The sequence below is a fragment of the Aotus nancymaae genome, unplaced genomic scaffold, assembly GCF_030222135.1.
Source record: "Aotus nancymaae isolate 86718 unplaced genomic scaffold, 86718_ANA_hifiasm-v0.15.2.pri h1tg000046l, whole genome shotgun sequence".
In the NCBI taxonomy this organism is placed as follows: Eukaryota; Metazoa; Chordata; class Mammalia; order Primates; family Aotidae; genus Aotus; species Aotus nancymaae.
The window spans coordinates 5420936-5440769 of record NW_026988460.1 but is presented as its reverse complement, the minus strand read 5'-3'; the positions used below and the strand labels follow the sequence as shown (position 1 = coordinate 5440769).

At 41.7% G+C, this 19834-nt stretch overlaps 1 protein-coding gene across 5 annotated transcripts in view; it reads left to right on the top strand.

Moving 5' to 3' along the window:
• Window positions 1-19834, top strand: part of FOXP1 (forkhead box P1) — a 635379-nt gene that overhangs the window by 124036 nt on the left and 491509 nt on the right. The window contains exon 1 of one of the 5 annotated variants that reach the window (XM_064361904.1): window positions 2146-2163. The exons of the other annotated variants lie outside the window; for them this stretch is intronic. The gene's annotated coding sequence lies outside the window, so the exon portion shown is untranslated. Of the gene's footprint in view, window positions 1-2145; window positions 2164-19834 lie in introns of those variants that run through there. 5 annotated transcript variants of the gene reach the window in all.

Sequence of the window (19834 nt, the reverse complement as noted above, 5' to 3'; positions counted from 1 at the left end):
TATTACATGAGGGACACAAGACGAAGAGGGAGATTGCCTTTTGGCGTTCTGTTTGTGACAATTTCACAAATCTTTATTAACTGGGAATAGAAAAAAAGCTGCCTTAGGAGGGGAACTAAAGAGACTCCATCATCTGTTCCCCTGTAGGTAATTTTTACACCTTTTTCAGTATTTAAATACTTCTTCACTGCTAGATGTCCATCTGTATCCCCTTCTTGGGTCTCAGAACTAGTGTATGAAGCATGACCTTGTAACTTGCTTTGTTTATACATCTGTCAGGACAATATGTTATCTCTCCTTAAAAATGCAAATGTGCTTCTTGCAATCCAGAGCTCTTCAGTCAATAAATAAATTGAGGTAAAGACTGTACCTAATACCCATTTAATTTAAATTCATTTTATAAACATAAAGACGCCTTTTAAGAGAAGCTTTAATTCCTACTAGCACCTTGATTTGTGGTTACCATGGAGAATCAAATCTGTCATTTGACAAGAAAAGTCACCCATTTATGACAGCACTTTATCTTGTCTCTCCAGGGGAAGAAAATGTCAAAAGTGAGAGCAGAAAAAAATAAAGCCTTGAAACACCAGAATTTCTTGATTTCATTTTTATTATTCAGCTATCATATCCTTTCTGATAATAGCAACTTGGTGAAAATAAATAATGTTCCTACATTAAAATCAAATATTTCCTATTGGAATGGACAAGGTTCTTTGTGACTGTCAGTGCTGTGAAGTCTGGCAAGAAATAGTGTTATTAGATAAACCTACAGTGCCCAAATCCCATTTTCTTTTCATTATAGTGTCAAAATAATTATACCTGTGTAATTTGGGTAAGAAATTGCAGAATAAGTAAAATGGTCCATTGCAAGAGATTGCTTTAAGCCTGTGTTCCTTACAGGGTGGGGCTTCTACCAGCTAAAGAAATAAATGCTAGGGGAAAATATTTTCATTTGAATAAAGATGTAGAGTAGGTCTTCCATATTATTTGCTAAATAGATAGGTAAATGCTGTATTCTTTTATTTTGCTCACCTACCTATTTTGCAAATCAGAGTAAAAAGGCAGAATATTTTACCTTGTCAAGCACAGGGATATTACACTTTCCCAAAATTAAAAAAAAAAATTCATTTGATCTGATGCTGGTTTGGGGCTTTTGAAAAGGGGATTGCACCTTGAGAAATTGACAGTATGTAAAGTTCTGATCCAGGATGATTTCTTTGTAGCTTGACATGTGTCTATGTAATGTATGTATGTGGACATGTACACATTGGAAGGATTTTTGCCTGCATGCTGCCTTCCTGTTTAAACTCTTTTTTGAGATTTGCATTGTATTAAACAAAAATGTTGGCATTCTGCTCACATAAGCACATGAAAATCATCTGGGCTGCATCTTTCTTGAGGGGCAATGTTTTTGATTGTTGGAGTATTATATAGCTTGATGTGGTTCAGAAGTGAAGTAATCTTGTATCAATGAGATAGCATTGTAATAGCAAGCCCTTTAGTAAAGGTTTAGTGTAAATATCTGACTGGTAGGGGAGCTGGTTTCTGGAACAGTTGTGCCTCTGTGAGATTACGAAAATGGAGAGAAAAGAAAGAGCTGAACTCTAATTTTCCTGAAATTGGCACACGGTGCTGGAGTCGTAGCCAATACTGGTTGAGATGTGCTGCAAGGAAGCCTGGAGCACAATAGTCCCTGTCCTGTGCGTCCATGTGGGACACTGGGAGGCAGAGTGTGTTCTGCTAAAAAGAAGAAAGTAAGAAGGAATGGCTGAGACTTGTAGCAAACAAACCTACCCATAAATATCAATAAAATCTTATTTCCCAGGCATATCTTTTGAGTGCTTAGATTGTGCATGTCAGACCAACTGCAAATTTTGACCCAGCGGTTGAGCCATTTCCCCTAGCATTTTTGTGTACAGGAGTTCTCAATTGCTGCGGTGTGAGACATAGTAAACTAAAATGTGCTTTAGAGGGAAGTGCGCTGTGAATCTGCAAAAGCACTGTAATTCAGAATTAATGCTCTCTTGTTGTTTCACACTCCGGAGTCCTTTTGGTCGTCTTCTTTGATAAAGTTCTTGCTTTAATTTCATGGGGGTAGAGATGGAAGGTGGCTCAATCCCCCAAGGACTTGGATCTCTTTTGTGATGACTGAGGATATTTTAGGTATGTACCTGGCAGAAAGAGAGGATTTGTTTGATTTTTGGTGAAAAATGGTCCATGCTAATTGATAGTAAAATTGCAGCATAGCACAGTCATTGTAATTTACCTAGGTGTTTTAGGATCGCGTAGGTACAGCACTACTGCATATTTTCTTGAATCCAGTGTGTATACATTTATTAGGTTCACTTTTTTGACTTCAATTTTATTGGATTGCTAATTTTGAAAATGATATTGATGCACAAGTATATGATGATACAAATATGTTATTAATATCACTTTAACCCTGATTTCTGTGGATTTCTAGATGCTTTTCTTTTTTTTAAGTTTCATAGTGAGGATTAGCAAAGACATTTAAGAACATGGCAAAGATGTGTGAATGAGTAAACTCTGTCTTCAGTAGCCCAGCATTCTGTCAGCACTATCCAAATACCCATCTTTATATCCTAGCATGAGAACCCGTGTTTGTGTATTCTCCTGTCTTTAAGGGTAATTGACACATCTCTCAGATAAGTTACCAGGGCAATCTTTTTCATATGGAGCATTTTCTATAGCAATAACCTGCTAACACTCCTTCTTTAAAAGTAAAGCCACTGATATGAGCTGACGTAGATATATCACGGAAAAAAAAAACTACCAAGAACTGAGTTTCTGATATCCCATAGGTTACTTTTGAGAGTAGAATTACCCGACTGTTAGTAATAAAAATACCTAGCATATTTGGCACTAACTAGATGTCAGTCATTGTGTAATTTGGGTATCTCACGATGTTTCTGTGAAGTAGGAACTGCTCTTGTCCTCCTCTTCCAGCGAAGAAAGTGATGTCAAAGAAGACAAATACATTGTCCTGGGTCCCAAAGCTAGCGTGGAGAGGAGTTGGGAACAGGCTTTTCCCACAATCTCCAAGAGAGAAAAGAAAAGGCTGAGTGTCAAGGGGAACATTTAAAATAAAAATGTTTTCTGATTCTCATGTTAACAATTTGTATGTGAAATATCAGCTCCGTACATTGTGAACTGAGGCCCATGTGCTGAAAAATTCGAGATGTATAAGAAAACCCGGCCCCTTCCATCTAGTGGAGCTTCTTTGCTTCTGCAATATTGAAAGTAACAGAAAACCTTATTTACGTTTCAGAAATAGTTTCCTCAAATTTCCTGTTTTGCCCGACGTTTGTGTGTGTGTCCCCTCTTTCTCTTTCTCTGTTGTGCCTGCTGCCCTGTGCTTTGCCATAAAACAAGGGCGACTCGTTTGTTGATTTCGTAAAGTATGCCCCATGTATCTTTGCTGGGGAAGGACTGTTGCTACCTCCCCCAAATACTTTAATCATCTGAGCAAGGGCAACTGTTGTTCTTTCCACAGACCTTACCTCCTTTCCCTCAGTTTGACGTGACTTTTTGGCTGTGTTGTTGGAAATCCTTTGTCTGTCCATGTTGCTTTACCTGAAGACTTGCTTCATTGTGTTTTTAATGTAGTCAAATTATAGTCATGTTTTAATAACTTAATTGCACAAAAAAGAACACTTTAAACTCAAAAGTGAAATATGGTGTGTTTATTAAACCATTCTTGCATATTCCTGCAGATCCGCAACGGCAGATAAAGCATCTCACCGCATACCCATCCATAACTATTACTAATAGCTCTTTTCCTTCTTTCTTTTTCTCTTTCTTTCTTTCTCTTTCTTTCTTTCTTTCTTTCTTTCTTTCTTTCTTTCTTTCTTTCTTTCTTTCTTTCTTTCTTTCTCTTTCTTTCTTTTTCTTTCTTTCTCATTGGGGAAATTGCAAGCATTGGAAGTGTGATCCTTTAAAATATTTTGACTCTTCACATTAACAAAAAACATTTGGGCTTCTACTCCTGAATTGAAACTTGGGCCTTATTTAAGAGTATGCCATGGGAGAGGTACCCAGAAGCAAATGTATCTTGTTTCTCTCTCAGGTTGCAATTAGTTCATTCTTTGAAATAGCACCCCATCCAACATTTAAGAGTTTTCTTTATTTTTTTATGCAGTTTGTATCAAAAACAGTCTTTTCTTAAACATTTAACTGTAGGACCCCTTTGAGAGCTAGTTTTCAAGTTTTCTTTAATTAAAAGGGACGGGTGTTTAATGACTAAAAGCTAACATATAATGGGTTATTTATTGCTGCTTGTTAAATTAGTTGGAGTTGGTTTGGTCCTAGACAAAGTGCATATTAGATTTAAGGGAGTGCTTTTGGTCTTTAGCTGGTCTGTTTTTGTTTGAAGTAGTCTATACATGGGGATGTACTCTCAGATGTATGCCTCTGTATTTCAGAAGTGGGGAGGATGTGTGCTCGTGTGGATATCTCCACGTCCGCCTGTCATTTTCTGTGAAGAGTTTAGCACTGAAAGCATGTGTGAGTGCATGTGTTACCGAGAATGCACACATTTCCTTTTTAAAAAATACACTATTTGTAAAGAGGTGTGTATCATTCCTAAGAATTCCAGAACCCTGCCCCAGCTCCATTCCCTTTAGGGCATATACAAAGCTATGACATGCTTTTTGAAGTTTTTGTAAATTATTAGGTTACCGTATGTTGATCAGTTTAACAGTATATTGAAATCAGCCTGAGAAGCAGCACAGAGGAGATGCACACTTGAAGTTGCTCAGTGGTTTGCAGACTGGAGTGGACCCCAGGACTACCTGAGTGTCCGTGATTCTAATTCAGTGGGTCTGAGAGAGACAGGGCCCAGAAATCTGTTTTGTTGTTGTTTTCTTTCTTTCTTTTTTTTTTTTTAAACAAGTTACTCTGATGATTCAAATCCAGGTATTCTACAGACTTTTACATATGTCCTGGAAGTTAGGGAATGTTCCTTACCATCTCCCCATCAAGAGCAGCTGCATCATAATTCTTCAAGAGCACGGTGCTCCTCAGACCTTGGGGTGCATGGAGGTCAAGATGCAGATTCTTGTTCAGTAGGTCTAGGGTAGAGACTGGGACCCTGTGTCTTCGATGATGTTCATGCTGCTGGTCGAAGCCACACTTGGAACCTCAGGTTCAGTCATTTATATTGTGGAGTTTTTGAAAATAAAAGAAAAATTCTAAAGCAACTCTTTGGGTGCTTTTTGTCTCTGTGGTTTTCTATCAAACACCTGTCTCTCTCTGTGCCTTAGCTCCTGCTTCAGTGGGTAACCACGTCTGTGAACACTAAGGAGCATTTTCACAAAAGGTGAAAATACAGATGATGTGCCTCATGTGTACAGAGGCACAGTGATTCTGGATCAGCCCTAGCGACCCTAGCTGTGATCACGCTGTAGGAATGCAGTTCTCTCAGCTGGACGGGGGTACTTTAGGATTCTTTGGAGACACTTTCTCTTACCTCTTCTATTGCTACTGTCATGTAACAAAATAGAGCAAATGCAGTTCAGAACTCCAGGGTCACTGGAGAGGGACATCTTACAAAGGGGTGCAGAGGGTGGTAAGAGAAGTAACAGTCCAGCTCAGGATTTTCCTGCTAAAGTATAAATATTTGCTTTGTAAAGTACTGGACAACGGAAGAGGTGGTTTAGTGGAAATACTCAAAGTCCTGCCAGGCCTGTTTCAGAGTTATAGCCCCTTAAAGCTTGATCTGTTCATTGTCTTAAGCACAGATGTCTGGTTCCTAATGAGTTTTTAGGATATTATTTCTTTGCATTAAAAGGGATGAGAAGAATCTTTCCGTAAAGACTTTATATTTTTATCTCTAGAAGGCAGAAGCTATTAGGGTGTGGGTATCTGAGTTTAGTACATATTTGTGAATTCCCTTTACTCTTGGGCTCTTTGGAAGAGCAGTGTGATCAGAGGGCTTAACTGTAAATGTGATCAGCATTTTGGGGATGGTATTTATTTCTTCAATGAGAATAAGATTCCAGATCCCAAAAATGCTATTGATAATCTCAGTGAGTTTGGGCAGGATGGGGAAAGAGTTTGGTTTTATTTGTTAAGAAGCAGGAGTTAAACCTCAGTGAGTTTGATGAGTCTATCGGTACCAGACATTGTTCGCGCCTGTGTTGAAATCCTCTTACAGCCTATCCTATGATGCAGCCAAAGGATCACATTGCAAATCTGCATTAGCTGTTAGGATAGCCAAGGTAACCAGGTCTCAAAATATTCATGTGCATATATCATTCAGCTTGAATATTGCATCTGATAATTGGACCAAGTATTCCTTTGCCCAGTAGACATTATGAAATGGGGTTGGTAGGATAGAGTTTGGGGAAGGGACCTTTGCTTTATTCTTGGTGTCTGTTTAGTTGGCTGGTCTTGGCATTTTTCATGAAGCTATGTATATCTGTATTTCACTTTCTAAGGAAATCAGAAACTAGGAAGTGTGGGGACATTCCTTAGTACTGGCCCAAACATCACCAAGTATGAATAGGATTGTAGAATTTGTGTCCTAGAAGTAATGAGAGGTAAGCTGTATTACAGAGAGCTCAAACTCAAATTGTTATGGCAGCCACACAGATAATTTAAAAGAATTGAGCAGGTTGGGTGAGAAGAGTAAAGAACCAGGCAGCACAGTCTCTATTTAAAGGGAGCTGTTGCTGCTCCACTCCAGCCAATTGTTGTCAGGCCTTTGGGCCATATTGTTGGATTTTCTGATTTTTCCACAGATGCCAGAAAGCTCTCTTGTAAGTAGTAAGAGTGGTCTTCAAATTCCTTGGAGATTTGTTCGTTTCATCCGTTGGGACTCCATTGAGTGAAAGGGGAAGGAAGGGAGGGAAGCCAGTATGTGGAATTCATTTCATTTTCTGGGAACACCAGCTGATTTTGTCAGCAATTGAAAAGCTATCAAACAATAACATTTCACTGCAGTTGACTTGGGAGGGAGGCAGGCACTCCTGCTCTGTGACCATCAAAGGATGACAGATCTTGACCAAAGCAGCATCCACGGTTAAAAAAAAAAAAAAAAAAAAAATGTATGCCTTGTCCCTCCAAGTTCAGCCCTCTCAAATGTTAAAATATAACAAGAGCCTCCTTTGCGGGGTCAGTAAGCCTGAATGTCATCATTTGTCCCAGAGAAAATAAAATTATGTGTAGAAACTCATTCACTGTTGTGCCGGTTCCAAATTGTCCCTATCTTGCCTTGCTGGCTCTTTGAGTTGCCATGTCATTAGAAAATAAGATATCATTATACGTGAATCACCTAGTTTTCTAGGTTTTTACCCATAAACATAGCTGCAACAGAATAAATACACCTTTCCATTTCCCCCTCTTGGCATGGGGGCTGCCTTAATACTTGAACTCCTCAGCGTTTAGTCTTGAGACTAATTTCTGTAGTCTGAAAGAGATTTCTGTATGTTGGAGCTTTTTATCTTCCCTTTAGAGTTCCTTTTGATGATGTTGTTTCAAAAGATGCAGAGTGGTAGGTATTAGAAATGGATATACATTCACCTTCTGGGGGCTCTGAGAGTCATTAATTTTAGCAATCTTGCCAGTAAATACTTTGCAATTGCATGTATGTCTTTACCCTCCTGGCACTGACTTTTGTCACAGACAAGTGTGTGTGGCTGCCTGCACAGGAGATGCATGTCTTCATAAATGAGAGAGGCATATTTCTTTTTCTTGAAACACTACAGTCTAGGAAGTTATTGTTTTACCTGTAGACGTACTAGCCGAAAGGTAGCCTGGAGTTAGCACACACATTTTTATTTGAGGCTTTAAGAGTTCTTCTAGCAAGACATTCTTTTTCCTGTTTAATAACTAGGTAATTTAACACCCACACAAATGAGACCCAGTTTGCCTTCCTTTTTAATTCTAGTCCATTCTACACATTTTTTGTTTATTTTAAAAGTAGGAGGTGGCCACTCAATGTGTTTGTCCCAATGTTGAAAATATGGTATACCCCTAAAGCTATTTGACTGCCGCTCTGCCCGATGTTCACTTATCCAAGCATTTCTTAACTACTGGTATTTTAATTACTGTATTGTTCATCAGGTTAAATTGTATTTAATTGGCTTTGTATTTTGTCTTTTTGTTTCAATGAAAGGATTACTGGGGGTGTTAAAAAAAAAACTCATTTAAATGAAGCTTCATCATCTAAAACACATACGAAAATTCTTGAAGATGTCTTTTATTCCAGATCTCTTTATCTTCCTTCACAAGCTTTCTGAGAATAAGTAGTGCATGTTGAGGTTTATCTTCGCTTTTATGTGCTCTAGCCACTTGCTTAACATTGAGCACATTTGAGTTGCATTTCATCGGGCTTTCACAATCCTTTTATAAAGGGACTGATCTGTTAACATCACCCTCTTTAGATCTAGCAGACAGGATGTTCTTCCATACAAAGAAGTGCTCACAGTCTTTCTGGCCGGCCAGTAAGTGAATGATTTCAGGCCTGGTGGGCAATACTTGTGTCCATGCGTAACACACTCCGACCACAGTAGTAGGCAGCTGCATGTAATTTTGAACTCCACTCATTGAACTGTAATAAAACAATATAAGCACTGCTTGGGGGGAAGATTGGATGCAGTTATCCTTACACAAGGCTCAGGCATATGAAAGCAGTGCTGGCTGACAAGAGGATTTTGAGATTTGATTTTGATTGAATTGCAGAATTGAACAGGCCAGGAATGTCAGTGGAAGGCTAAACGCCTGTAGTGCCATAAAGTTTTATTCATGTGAGGCTTTCCAATATCAAGTAGATGGATTATTGGAAAAGGTGTCAAGGGACATGAAATGGAAGTGCCCAAAACATAAAATGTAGGCAGGAGGGAGAAATTACTTCTTACTTAGTATATAATTAGGTCTTCAAAAAAGGAGAGAATATTCCATAAAATTGTTGATTCTTCCTTCTTTAAATAAAAAAATGACCAACTCATGTTACCACGTACTACTTATTTTATGCCATCACAAGAAACAGCATTTAGACAGGAGCTTCTTCTCTTGTGCCATTCTTCAGTTCTGTTCGAAATTAACATAGGGCACTGGCTTTCTTTAGAAGAAAGGGTAGGGTGAACCAAGAATATCACAGGACACTAGGAACTGTTATGTTCAGAACCAAGAGCAAGACATGTGTTCACACATCTTAACACACTGACTTATTTCGTAGCTTGGTGATGCATACAGAATCATACACAAATTTGCATCGGACAGCTGATATCAAAATTTGTGTGGCGTTAGAGAGTGACGCTCCCTGGCAATGAGCTGCTCATTCTGCACTGAAGTTATGCAGAAGGCTGAGCTGGGGAGGGCAAAGTTCATTGTCGTCCCGATTCCTTATCCGTATATAGTGTTTCCGTTCTGGTAAAAGGTGAAGTACATCTAAAAATCACCAGTATGGTGGTACAGAAACACCTGTAATTTTTCAGTTGTGAACTGGATTTTGTTTAGCATTTCTAACCAAAGTAAGTTTCGCTTAAATCATTGAAATTAGGAACATAAACACATCGACCCTTAACACGCAGGTGTGATTTTTCTTTGTTTTCCACCTACCTCTTCTAATGTATTATGTATTTAGAAACATGTTTATTTGTAAATGAGGCTTTGTGAGGTTAAAGTAGAAAACTTCAGGAAGGAAATTTTAAAGGGCTTATGTTTATAAAGCTCCCTTTTCCTTTTTAATGCTTAATTCATAGACATGTTGGGAAAGAAATTATATGCCCTATAATTGAAGTCACCTCTCTGAGATTTTTTTAAACTTTTATTTACCTTGTATTTCAGTACTTATGTGAGAGTGAATTAGTTATACTTTATTATTGTTTAGTTTTTCTAGAAATAAACTTTATGAATATTTATCTAATGAAACGATTCATTTATAAACAGCCCTTAAAAAAGAAGTCCTCCCTTCGAGTGGTCAGATTGCCTGATCAGTAAGTGACACCTGTTCATTTCACATTGCATCCCTTTCTTCCATAGGATTTACATGGGCAAAAATTATATCTGGGAATAGGATTTTCTGCTGCTTGTAGAATTAATGCCAGTTTGGGCAGAAAAGGACAAGAAAAGGTTGTTGAGGGCTGATGAAAGGAAGTGCTCACAAAGTTGCAAAGATCTGCCTTTGAACTTGTTGAGGTTCTAGGAAATAGTCCTTTGCCTGGGCTGCTCTCAGCCATGAAATTCTGGTCTTTAAGGGAAAGATGTGTTGTAATGACACCCATCAGTATCTTGGAGCCTTCTTGCAAGTTACTGCCACACACACAAACGAATGAAAAATACATTTCACTTTCTTTAACACTGGATTAAGGGGAGTGATGGAGGGTGCTTAGGGTGGAAAATTTAAGGAGGCACTTGCTCTCAATGCTGACCTTGAACTTGGATGATCCTGAGACCTAGTGCCTCCCTACATTTGCACCCTAGGCACCTTGCTTGCCTCCTATAATTTGGGCCCTGCTGTATTTTTGCAATTAAAAAAACCCTTGACCCAAGTAAAACACATGACATTTTTGCTCTTTCTGTATCCCTACCCTGTTTTTCTTACCGAAATTTTAAAATGACAATGACTGTGATCATATAATATTTGATTACTCTGTCTATGCAGTTTCCCCGAATTGGCAGGCATTCTGTTTCGAAGCCAAAAAGCGGTTTGGGGATAGGTCTGGTCATAACACGCATTTTGTTCTTTGATCCCATTGGAGCTAGGGTTTGACATTAGCTAATAAACTTTGCATGCCCACACCTTATTAAGTTGTACAGTTGCAAGTGTCCTCCATGAAAAAGACATGTGCTGGCATTCCCAGGTTGAAGTTTGCTAAGCAGGTTTCCAAGGATTAATACTTGGCAATGATTTGGTTCTGAAATGGTGGCAATGGTAATTTGGTATTCAAAGCGGAGAAGTTTGGAATAGGCATCTTAGCTCAGGACAGTAAAGCAGTTGACAGGATGATCTTTGTTATAGACACTGCCACAATTACCTACTAGTTAAGGTATCTTGCAAAGCGTTCTCCTAGAATTCTTTCCAGTTTATTCTTAAGAAAAACTCCTTTTTGCAGATACTATTATTACCCACTTGTTTACAGATGAGGGCATTGCTGCATGGAGAAATTAAATCATTTGCCCAAGTTCACAGCTCAGTAACAACAGACCCTAACCCTTGAGCCAGTGCTCGTAATACCAGTGGTCTTGACAACTGCATAGTGCTTGCTATGTTCCGTTAATAGTCCAGGGATATTACTACAGGTACAGTTTGTCTTTTGGGAGAGGTACCAGAATTTCTTTCTTAAGTATTGCTTCAATCTTACCAGTCAATAGCCTTTCTTGCAGAATGAGGAAAGCACTGAGTGCCCATACTGTTTTCACAGACTTAATGGAGCAGGATTTTGTACATTTCTTTGTGGAAGCCATTCACAGAGGTGTGCATAAGGGGAAAGGAAGCAGTGGGAATCCTTAACCCTGGTCAGGGGATAAAGATCTTCTGATAGACCAGGAGGTACCTGTCAATCACTAAGATTGAAATCTTAGAAAGAGTCTGTTTCTGTGCTGGGGTTCCATCCCCAAGGCTGGCAATATTCACATTCCTCGGCAGGGAAGCATTGTTTAGAGCCATCAACCCATGAAGGGTTCCATGAGGTCTGGCACTGTCTGATGTGTGGTGTGTATGAATGAAGCCTCTTTCCTCAAAGCTGAAATCAGTTTGAGAAAACTGGAAGAATGAGTCATTTGAGGTTCTTCTCTCAAAACATGTCTACATTTGTCTCTGGCTGATTCTATGGTTGCATAGTTGCCAGTATATTGTATAGATTCTATACTTGCAAGTGTTGAAATTTCTCTATGATCTTGAGAAGGATGAAAGAAAGAGACATGATACCCACCCCTCCTGCCCCATTCTGATGAGTATGCAAATCTAATAAAAAATATATGAAAAAGGCCAGATTCTTTTAGAAGTGCTCTGCTTGTATCTGTTGCAACCTGTGTCTGAACAGATAGGGCATGCTAGACGCAGATGAGCTTCCTTTAAAGGATCATGCTGCTAGCATGAACCTTTTCCACACTCTCCCTGAGCGGGTCCTTTTCATTCCTGTGTGGTAACTGGACATAGGCCTTGATGGTTTCATCTGTCCAGAAGTGAAAAGTACATTGGAAATGGAGCACGTTGGCATGCAGACCTGTGGAACCAGGCCACTCACCTAGTTCCTTCCAGCTGGAGTGATTCCCTTTCAGATCTGACTTCAACCATGTGGCACCTGTTTGCCGATCACTGCCCAGGTTGGCAGGGTCTTCCCTAACTCAGGCTATTCATCTAAGTGGGTATACTGTTTGTAAGCTCATTGGGGTGCCTCATGAACTAGCTTGGGAAAGCGTAAGGCAGAGGGCCTGGAAACGTAGTGGCTAAGTGTAAACAGTCATTCTTGCTGTATGTGTAGACACAGGGGTAGATGGAGGTATTCAGGCCACAACTACATGCAACTTGTATGGTATTCTAAATAAGATATTTAGATGATCACTGGCATTTATCTACTGAGATTCCTTATGCAAAACCCAGATTTCTGACTTCTTGTAATAAACCAAAAGATGTAGTAACACCAGCCCCTCTCCCATGCTGGGGTCAAGTGCCCATTTAGATGGGGCTTGTCACAGCTATCTGTTGGGGATGCATTTGTACCCACTCCCTGGTGTTTGAGTCCTTGCCTGCTTCATCCATTGAATTTTTTGAAGCAACTGCCTGGCCCCATTGGACATTTGAGTTTGCCACCCTGATAGAAAGCGTGTCCTGAAATAGATGTACCGGTATACATGAGTGTGTAGACATAATCTGTATTGACACTTACTCCTGCTGAGGAATGTGCAGCCAGATTTCTGGAAAGTGCCAGTTCTTAAAATGCCTTCAGTGATTTAAACCTGCTGGAAGCTGTGCATCCCATCTAAACAATGGGATCCATAGAGAAACATATTCATTGGAGAATTACGAGGCATATAATTTTGTCTTTAAATTCTTATGAGTGAATTGTAAGAACATGACTTCATAGGAACCTCTGAGACATTACAGTGTTTTAATAACACTTTGCTGCTACATGCAATGCTTCATTTTTACTTTTATTAATTTAATTTACTTTTCAGTGTGTGGCAGTGGGTGCCCTGGGCACCTCAGCCCTGTCTCCAGCTTCCCCCTCCTCTGCCTCTGGGAAGCTGCCTGGCTTCCTCCCTCCCTAGGGCAGAGGCTCCAGGGGCATGTCCTGTCTGCGAAGAGTTTACGAGGTTTCACCCACTCCTTCATTCTTGAACATGCTTTTTCTCTGCTCATTACCCTCCCTGCTTCCTCGTGGGCTGCCAACAATGTATTATATTACCTCCATCCGCAACCGGAGCTGCTACCACCACTGTGCCCGAGCCTGAATTTCCATAGTTATATTTAAAAAAATCAAGGGTGCCCCCGAGTGACAGCAGCTTTTATGGAAGCCAATCTTAGCAGGACAGCAGAGCGTCCGTTTCTCCATGAAGCCCAGGCTTCTCAGCAAAGGGCAAGAACTGTCTTACGCTTTGGTCCTTGTGGTAACACATTGAGTGCCTGAGTTCCTTCATTCATTTATTCATTCATTCACTTATCCACCAGTACTTTTCAATAGTTATGTGTATCTGTCAAAAGATAGATATAGTCCCGGCATGATGGCTTATACCTGTAATCCCAGCACTTTGGGAGGGTGAGGTGGGTGGATCACCTGAGGTCAGGAGTTCAAGACCAGCCTGGCCAATGTTGTAAAATCCTGTCTTTACTAAAAATACAAAATTAGCAGGGGTTGGTGCCTCATGCCTAAAATCCCAGCTACTTGGGAGGCTAAGGCAGGATAATCACTTGAACCCAGGAGGTGGAGGTTGCAGTGAGCCGAGATTGTGCCACTGCACTCCAGCCTGGGCAACAAGAGTGAAACTCTGTCTCAAAAAAAAGATAAGGAGGCCGAGGCGGGTGGATCACAAAGTCAAGAGATCGAGACCATCCTGGCCAATGTGGTGAAACCCCATCTCTACTAAAAATACAAAAATTAGCCGGGCGTGGTGGCATGTGCCTGTGGTCCCAGCTACTCAGGAGGCTGAGGTGAAAGAATCGCTTGAACCCAGGAGGCGGAGGTTGCAGTGAGCTGAGATTGTGCCACTGCACTCCAGCCTGGTGACAGAGCAAGACTCCGTCTCAAAAAAAGAAAAAAAAAGATAGATATAAATTTCTATTGATAGATATTTTTATCTATGCCAGGCATTGGTAATTTCAATACTTTTTAAAAAGACTTGGGGCTTAATCCCATAACATAGAAACAGATGGGAAATTTGAACTATAGAGAATTCAACAAAGAAAGGCCCCCTTTCTGTAGGGCAAATTGACTTGGTTGAATGCCATAGAGTTCAAACTACCTTAGAATTTTAGAACTTCTTGAGAAGCTGTCTGGCTGGAGCTCATTTTTATTATCCAGAACCTTTGGGAGGCAGTATATTCCATGGTTAAAAAGTAGACTTCAGCATCAGCCCTGTTCCAGTTCAGGCAAAACACAAAGAGCTGCCATTTACATTGCCTGTGACGTGTGTGGCACTCATTTCAGTTGTGTGGTTCTCATCCTTCTCAGCTGTTCACAGCAGCCCTGATTTAGGCAAAACTGAGTTTGAATTCCTGCTTTTACCACTTACAGTTTGTGAACCAGCCTGTATTTCTGTAGCCCTCTCAGACTTGGCCTCCTCATCAGTCAAATGGGGGTTATGGCACCTCCCTCACAGGTACCATGGAGAACACTAAGGACTAAAGGCACGTTGAAGCCCTTTATGTCATGCCTGCCGCGTGGTCTGCACTCCAGAAGTAGTTGCCATTGCTGTTACTGAGATGAACGATCTCCCTTGCACATCTTCCCCTGCCCAGCCATATTGTGCTCTTTGAAAAGGATATCCTTCACATTCGTTTTTCCAGAAAATTGAGGTCACCGACTTATTTCCTTCTTCAACCCTCTACCCTCCAGTTCCCCATGGCCATCCCCCCTCCTCCCATTCCCTTGGGTTAAGTCCCAGCAGAGGCATGTACAGAGAGCATCCCTCACAAACATCAGTTGCCTTTCTGTCTGTAGCAGGCCTGTTTGATTTTGGCTGCTTATCTGATGCAGGGAAGAAGCCACGCTCCTCTGAGCCTTGGGTAGGCCAGTTGTGGACTGGCCCGTAATAATACAATTATGAAGGTTAACAGGAAAAAGTGGGGTCCAGGAGCAATTCCAGGCAGCTGGCAGTCCTGCTGAATTGGAAGCGCCCCACCAATGAAAACTGCAGCAAGAAGCAAATTAAACCTCCTATCTGCCATCTCACTCTCTTTTCTCCCCTTTCCTGTTTGGACTTGAAAGGCGATTGGAGCCAGGGCCCTGACAGTTGACGGAAGTGCTGCAAGGAGAGAGTATTTATTTACAGTGAGTCGTGGCGATGCTTGTTCAGGATGCGGTTTCTTGCAGGAAGTTCTGTCCCCACCCCCGGGTTTGATCATTTCTCCAAAAAAAAAAAAAAAAAAAAAAAATCCTTGATTGTTTGAGGCCCCCTCTCTGACTTGGAGCAATATTGTAGAACCTGTCTGTACTTGGAGGGTTTGCTGAGTGCACCCTTGTAGGAGGGCCTAGAGTGGGACGAGAGGCAGCCAGTGGGCCTGGCTCCTTCCAGATGTGTTCAGGCACAGCAAAAACCATTAGGCATTGAAAATAGGGAAGTAGGCCGAGTACACGTGTGGTAAGCTGTGGTTGGCACAGGCCAGTCTGTTCGTTAACAGAAACCAGTGCCAATTGACGTTGATGTGCTAGGCGTTTGAGAGAGAAATCACTTTGAGGCGAAGTCAGTAGCTGCAGCGCATAGGGAGTGAGTATTTAGGTAGAAACTGGTTGGGCTGGGACAGGCTGGTGAAGCCCCTCTGAAGGAGGCTGAGTGCCGAGCTGCTGGTCCAAAATGTGGGGTACTTTTTGCCTTTGGGAGTCTCACAGAATGTCGGGAGAGAAGGGTAGAAGGGGAAATAGTATTCTGTTGAAGAGGTTATTTTGGTATAGTCTTAGATCATTATAAGGCCACCCTACAATACCATAGAATTTTCTCATCAGCTGACAGCCTCCATTCCTTATTTAAAAATATATACAAGTAAGAAAAAAATGACAGAAGGATACAAAATGAGACTCAGCTCCCTTCTTTGGTCTATGAAATCCCCAGAGCAGGTCACCTGGCAACTTGCTAGGGATGTACGTTTCGGGGCCCCATTGGAGGGAGAGTGGCAGAATTGGAAAATCTGGCATGAGGCCTGGCAGTCTGTGTTTTAACCAGCCCTGCAGGTGATCCTGATGCTCATGACTGTTGAGAAGCATGGAGTGAAGGCAGTGGCTTTCCATCTCCAGTGTGCATCAGGGTCACTTGGAGGTCTCGTTAGACCAACAGGCGTGCACCCAGAGTCACAGTTAGATAGGCAGAATATATGCCCGCATCCTGTTTTACAGTAGGGTGACTGTCGTTAACAACAATATATTGTATATTTCATAATGGGTAGACGACAGAATTTTGAATGTTCTCATCACAAAGAAATGATGAATGTTTGAGGTGATGGATAAGCGAATTACTCTGATTTTATCATGATACCATATATACATGTATCAATACATCACACTGTACTCCATGAATATATACAATTACTGTGTCAGTTAAAAACAAAATAAGGGCTGGGCGCGGTGGATCATGCCTGTAATCCCAGCACTTTGGGAGACCGAGGTGGGCAGATCACCTGAGGTCAGGAGTTTGAGACCAGCCTGGCCAACATGGTAAAACCAAAAATACAAAAAAATTAGATGAGGATGGTGGTGTATGCCTGTAATCCCAGCTACTCTAGAAGCTGAGACAGGAGAATTGCTTGCACCCAGGAGGAGGAGGTTGCAGTGAGCTGAGATCACACCATTGTTCTCCAGCCCCATCTGGGTGACAGAGTGGGGCTCTGTCTCAAAAAAAAAAATCACTTTGGGAGGCTGAGACAGGCAGATAATGAGGTCAGGAGATCAAGACCATCCTGGCTAACACGGTGAAATCCCGTCTCTACTAAAAATACAAAAAATCTAAGTGTGGTGGTGGGTACCTGTAGTCTCAGCTACTTGGGAGGCTGAGGCAGGAGAATCGCTGGAACCCAGAAGGCGGAGGTTGCAGTGAGCTGAGATCACGCCACTGCACTCCAGCCTGGGTGACAGAGCGAGACTCTGTCTCAAAATAAATAAATAAATAAATAAAATCAGATTTAAATAAAAACTATAGATGCTGGAGTCCCACCCCCAGAGATTCAGATTAAGTCCCACGTGGAGCCTGACAATCTGCATGCTTTCATTTTGTTTTGAGCAGGCAACCCCCGCTGCAATCACCTTCCCCCTGGTTTTCCTGATGCAGCAGGCCTGGGCTTTTGATGAATCCAGACTTGGGGGTGGCTGTGATCACTGTCAAAACAAAAAAACAAAAGAAAAAAACCAAGACCATGGAATGGAGGAAACATCTCTGTGGCGTTATTATTGAGGCTGCCGCTAGTTTGGTGCAGGATGATACGGACGACAGAGAGGACCTCAGTGCCCACGTAGCTTTCTCCAGACGTCCCAGCGCCCAACTTATTGGGAGAGACTTGCGTGAATAATTTCACCAAAATCAGTTGGACATTCTCAAGATTCAGAAAAATCACCAGTGTCCTCCTGTGGGTGCCTCCTCGTGTGTTTTACTTGATACACAAAAACCTGTTATTTTTTTGGCTTTTCAAGGTCTTTAGCCATTTTCGAAAGGTGCTGTAGGTGGCCTGTTGTAATATGCAAAACATATACAAAGACGTGCAGGCAGTCCCTGTGTCAAGCAACTCAATCCGGTTGGCTAATGGTAAATGTAGAGAAGTACGTGTACGGTGTCAGGGTGTTATATTATCAACTGTGCAGAAGGAAAGAACGACTGGGGCCTCTGGGACATATATGGTCAAGCTTCACAGAAGTGGGGCACCAAGTCTGAATAGGGCTTTGAGGCATGAATATGAGTTGCCTTGATGATTCACCTCCTGAGATGTTTAATGCTTGGGGATTCTCAGAGTCTTATTTGACTTCAGAAGTCTCAATGACTTCTGAATGGGAAGGTTCTGGTGAAGATACCATTATAGGTGCAGTGGCTCACATCTATAATCCCAGCACTTTGGGAGGCTGAGGCAGTTGGATCACGAGGTCAGGAGTTTGAGACCAGCCTGGCTAAGATGGTGAAACGCTGTCTCCACTAAAAATACAAAAATTAACCAGGTGTAGTGGCAGCACCTGTAATCCCAGCTACTTGGTTGGCTGAGGCAGGAGAATCATTTTAACGCAGGAAACCAAGGTTGCAGTGAGCTGAGATCGCACCACTGCAGTCCAGCCTGGGCAACAGAGCAAGACTCCATCTCAAAAAAAAAAAAAAAAAAGAAAGAACATAGTTGGTGAAGCCCTCTTCATGCAGATAACATCAGGCAGAACGGAGATTGATAATGTACAAACAACAGTAAGCTTTATAAAATCTAGAAAATAATTTTTCCCCAATTTCCCCTGAAATCCAAAAATTATTCTGCAGTCTGAGTGGGGTAGATAGGCTGCCAAGATCTGAAGGGGCTCAGTGGGAAGGGACTTGGCTAACAATTCCCGATGCCAGTGTTCTCTGCAGCGTGTCTTGTTGAGCACTGGTGCTCTGGCTTGCTGCCCACCAGCCAGACTGAGTTTGAGAGGGTTTACGAAGCAGAGGTAAGAACGCCACCCTGGAGGTCTTTAGGGCTGATTTAAAATTCCACCAATGGCACTGACTTTGGATACATTCCTCAACCTCTCCAAATGGTTCCCTGTTAGTGACGCTGGGGGCATCGGAGGATCATTCTCCTAGAGCATTTAGCACAGGGCCTGACATGTTAGCGACTACTCACTTCACTGCCTGCTCACAAGCATGGGTAAGAGGAAGAGCAAAACAAACAAAATGCCTGAACTGCTAGGCCAATCTGGGGCAGAGTTGCTAACCTCAGCACTGTTGACATTTGGGGCCAGAAAGTTCTTCGTTGTGGGGTCTGTGCTGTGCCTGGTGGGATGTGTAGCAGCATCCTTACCTCTGCCAGTCATTCCTGCCCCATCACAGTGACGGCCAAGACCGTCTCTAGACATTTCCACATGCATGTCCCCTAGGGGTTCAAGCCACCCTCTACTTCCATGAGAATGACTGATCTGTAGTTCAGTCCCACCTAGGGAGTCGTGCCATGATTTGCAAAGGTATTTACCCTGACTAAAGGCACTGCTAAACTAGGTCTCTAATCTAGAATATGGAATAAAATTTCACAAGAGGCAGCTGAAAAAAAGTTTTATATTTTACTCTTTGCAATAGGGAATGCAGTTACCTTTTGAAAACCAGTCAACCGGTATTTACCGAAGTACTATGATAGCTGACAGGAAAGAAGAATTCCTAACATATACCTGGTATATGCTTTCTGTTTCATACCAGTTTCACTTTAAAATGTGAGGAACAGGGTAGGGTCTTTTGCTTGTTTATTTTCCCAATTTTTTGTTCCTTATTTTAATTTTAATTTTATTTTATTTTGTTTTTGAGACAGGGTCTCACTGTGTCTCCCAGGCTAGAGTGCAGTGGCACGATTACAGCTCATTGCAGCCTCAATCTCCTGGGCTCAAGTTGACCTCCCACCTCAGCCTCCTGGGTAGCTGGGGCTACAGACACATGCCACCATGCCTGGCTAATTTTTAAACATGTTTGTGTAGAGATGAGGTCTCACTTTGTTACTCAGGCTGGT